General features: G+C 34.6%; 1 pseudogene; it reads left to right on the top strand.

Moving 5' to 3' along the window:
* The first annotated feature begins 1,737 nt into the window (after positions 1-1,737).
* On the top strand, positions 1,738-2,924 carry LOC149254955 (tyrosine--tRNA ligase, chloroplastic/mitochondrial pseudogene; annotated as a pseudogene).
* Positions 2,925-4,602: the final 1,678 nt, after the last annotated feature.

Here is a 4,602-nt window from a genome sequence, read left to right as displayed (position 1 = left end):
GAGAATTATTTCCAACCAAGTATTTTATTGCCTCAAAACCTATCTCAACCCAGAGTCCATAATGATCTCCGAGTGCATATTCCCAAATAACTAGTGGTTGATCTTCATCATACTCCTCCAAATATATGAAATTTCCTTCTTTTATGATGCCTCTTCTACAGTTTGTTCCATTATTTGTTTATTTTTTAGGTATTTCTCTTTTCTAATTTTATGCCAATTGCCTTTGCCATATAACGTTCTCCAAAAGTTCTTGACTAATAAAGCATTATTGAAACATTCTATATCCTATATGCCCCAATTGCCTTGCCATATAACATTCTCCAAAAATTCTTCACTAATAAGCTATTATTGAAACATTTTATATCCTATATGCCCAAGTCCAAGCTTCCACATGCCTAGACCACTTCTAAACAAACTAAATGAATTTTCTTCTCAAATCTTAGATTAGCCCAAAGGAACTTTACAATGATAGATTTGATTATATTGATGATGTCTTTTAACAACTTATATAAATACATCCAAAAAATTGAAATATTATGGTTTCATTCTTAATTAGTTTTTTTATTAATAAAATTTAAATTACAATTTAATAATTTAATTTAATATTTAAACTCCACGTAAATTAATTTATTTATATTTTATATATTTTTTAAAAATATTTATATAAAACATATGATAAAATTTTAAAAATATATATAATATTTAATAAACAAATAATTTAATATAATTTTAATTAAATAAAAAACATTTATTTAAAAAATATATAAATAAATTTATTTTTTAATATTTTTTTATTTCCTCACACATTCTCCAAACAAAAATAAATCTCATATATTTAAAGATAAATATCATATATTTAATGTAAATTTGAAATTTCTCTTTCATATTATTTATGACATGAAAATTTTATATAAAACATATGATAACATTTTAAAAAAATATTAAAAATATATATATAATTTTAATAAATAAATAATTTAATATAATTTGAATTAAATAAAAAAACGTTTATTTAAAAAAAATATAAGTAAATTTATTTTTACGCCGTAAGGCGTTCCCTCTGAGAAAGACATCCCTAAAATGTGACGTGTGCGATCCTGAGCCATTGATTCTGTGTTAGACGATTGGGGTGTTTTCAGCCGTTGATTTAATATGTTTTTTTAATTTAAAATGTCTTTGTTTCTTCCCTGCATGACGGCCAGTAGCTCGCGTAGCGTTCTGCTTCCTACCAGAGCGGCCGTCTCGCGTAGCGTTCTCTTTTTTTCCACCGCGCCACACGAAACGTGTCTTTGTTTCTTCCCTGCATGACGGCCGCGTAGCTCGCGTAGCGTTCTGCTTCCTACCAGAGCGGCCGTCTCGCGTAGCGTTCTGCTTCCCACCAGAACTTTATATAAGCACAGATTGTCTTTGTTTAGGCACAGATTTTCATCCGGAGGTAACCAGCTGCACACAAGGGTAACCAGCGCCACAGAAGGACAGGTAATCATTTGTTTTCTGTTAACGTTTTGTTTATGAAACTAAACTCAGTCAATGTTCTGATTTGGAGCTCAAAACATAGAACCTATTTGCACAATCGCATTGATTCCTCACAGTGCTCCACTATTCATCATTTATTCCATTGTACATACCGACACTTATTTCGGACTTGCATCAACTGAGCATGGCCAGTTTTCCTAATCAACAGAGATCTAAGCCTTGCATATTACCCTTTGCAATCGACTTCTTAAACTGTTCAATTAAACTGCAGAGAGTTTGCATTTGGGAAACTTGCTTTGTATTATTGTATTATCATGGTTTAAAAAATGTGGCCATGTGCCTGTAGCTTTAGTTGGGGGGCCACTGGTAGGGTTGGGGACACCTCTGGTAAAAGCTCTGAACACCCTGTACTAGATGAAGAAACAATCAGTAGGAATTCTGGTGGTATTAGGATAATACTATAGCAGATATTAGGGCAGACGAATGATATCCATGATGGAAATTTAGGATTTCGTCATTCTTATGCTATAGTGATAAATCATTATGATTGGTGGAAATAATTCAAGCTGCTGGATTTTCTCAGAGATATCGGGAAGCATGCAAGAGTGGGCACCGTGATTGCCAAGGAGAGTGTGAAGAAGAGGCTGCAGTCAGAGGAGGGGATGAGCTTCACTGATTTTTCATATCAATTGCTGCATGGTTATGATTTTCTTCACCTATTTAAGAATGAGAATGTTTCGGTTCAGATTGGGGAAGTGATCAGTGGGGGAATATAACTGCAGGGACTGAATTGATTGGGAAGGTTCTTCAGCAAGAAGGGACTTATGGGTTGACATTTCCACTTATTTTGAGAAGTGATGGGACCAAGTTTGGGAAGTCAGAAGATGGGGCGATTTGGCTCTCTGCTTCCATGCTTTCCCCTTACAAGTTTTACCAACATTTTATTGGAATCTCTGATGCAAATGTGATAGTATTTTTGAAAAAGCTTGCTTTCTTGATCCTGGAAAAAATTTCTGAGCTTGAAGAAGGCATGAGAAACCTTGGGTACGTCCCCAATTCTGTTCCAAGCAAACTTGCTGAAGAAGTGAATTGTTTCGTTCATGGTGAAGAAGGATTGGAGGCCTTGAGGGCAACATAGGCTTCGGCTCATGGTTCAAAGACTCACTTAGAATGGAAAACTATTGATGCCATTGCAAATGAAGTGCCATCCTCCTTGTTGTCGTATAATGAGGTGTTGAGTTCATCTCTGGTGGATTTATCTGTGAAAGTCGGGTTGCTGCCAACTAAAGCAACAGTGAAGCGTCTCATTAAGACAAGGAGGTCTCTACATGAATAACCAAAGAGTAGACAACGAGGGGAAAATTATTGAAGCAACTGATATTGTCGATGATAAATTGTTGTTTCTATCAGCAGGCAAAAAGAACAAGTTGGTTGTAACGATAGCTTAATTCATGCGGATGGCTTTCAGGACATTGATTGTTTGAATGGATAAATTACCTAAAATTTGTTTTCAATGAACCATGATAGTAGGCTTGAGATTGTTTCAGTTATGTGTGTCTTTGCTTCAAACGACTGATGTAGTCAACTTGTCAATGTTCATGATACACACTTAACTGATTTCAAATAGACATTTGTAGGTGAGTTGTTCTAGCTTGGCACAATTTTCTTAGATTCATAGATGCAGTTTGACATGTATGTTCACTCGAGGTATTCTCATGAGATTTTGGGCAATCGAAACAGATACAGTAAATTTATACATTTCTTAACATTTTAAGGCGTAGGGATATCTTTCATAAAGTTAAAAGGTCATTTTCATATATAGGCAATAGACCTGATTGACTGGTTCCTCAGCGAGCACTGTAATATCCCGGTCCCCAGCTCTTAACCCACATTGACATTGTAATATCCCGTTCCCCAACTCTTAACCCACGTTGACATTGTAATTGTAATTAATTACGTTATTGATTCTTGTATGGGAATATAATCCCCAGCACTTAACTCCCATTGATGTTGCTATTATAATTAATTATGTTAGTGATCCCTCTGTATGGGCATGTAAATGTAAATGGGCAAAGACCTAGAATAATTGTAATTATAATCTAATAACAACTGATGAAGAGGTGAAGCCTTGATATGAAGACATATATAATTATAATCTAATAACAACTAATGAAGAGGTGAAGCCTTGATATGAAGACATATATAATTATAATCTAATAACAACTAATGAAGAGGTGAAGCCTTGATATGAAGACATATAAGTCCCACTATGCCATGATCTTTATGCCAATGAGGGTGTTCACAGTGGTATGTTAAATAACACTGCAACTACTTAGTGGATTACTGAAAACTGAAACCAAATTTACTTCACAGTGGTATGTTAAATAACACTGCAACTACTTAGTGAATTACTGAAAACTAGGCAACTGAAAACTGAAACCAAATTTACTATACCATGATCTTTATGCCAATGAGGGTGTTCACAGTGGTATGTTAAATAACACTGCAATTACTTGGTGAATTACTGAAAACTAGGCAGCTGAAAACTGAAACCAAAGTTACTATACCATGATCTTTATGCCAATGAGGATGTTCACAGTGGTATGTTAAATAACACTGCAACTACTTAGTGAATTACTGAAAACTAAGCAACTGAAAACTGAAACCAAATTTACTTTCACCAAGATACAGAGTAACTTTACTAAATTCTTGTAATCTGTTGCATAAATTCAACCACATTTCTTCATTTCTAAGGTAACTCAGAGTAGACCCTGTATTGATGTCAATGCATCATCCCATAATTTTATCTTCTTCCCATTGTTTACACCCCAAAACACATGATTGTCCAATGTCAACTAAATGTTTGCTGCTCATAATGTTATATCGATGAGCCCCTTTAGGGAGAGTGGATTGGCCTTCTAATGATGTTAGGCTTTTGTTACCTAGATTAATTTTTAAGATTCCGATCCAAAGCTTCTCACCTTCCACTAATAGCCTCCAATACACTTTCTTTTTAATTGAATTCTAGAATACAGGGTGAGAATGTGAGTTTTTGAACGTGAGTTGTCGACTTTGCAAGCGCTGCAACTTGCCACTTCAATACACTTTTGCACAAAGGGCTTTCTT

Source organism: Pinus tabuliformis, chromosome 7 (assembly GCF_031772625.1).
Source record: "Pinus tabuliformis cultivar Carrire ecotype Pingquan chromosome 7, CPIR1, whole genome shotgun sequence".
NCBI lineage: Eukaryota > Viridiplantae > Streptophyta > Pinopsida > Pinales > Pinaceae > Pinus > Pinus tabuliformis.
Note: the sequence above shows the minus strand (reverse complement) of the source record. Positions and strands in the feature narration are given on the sequence as shown.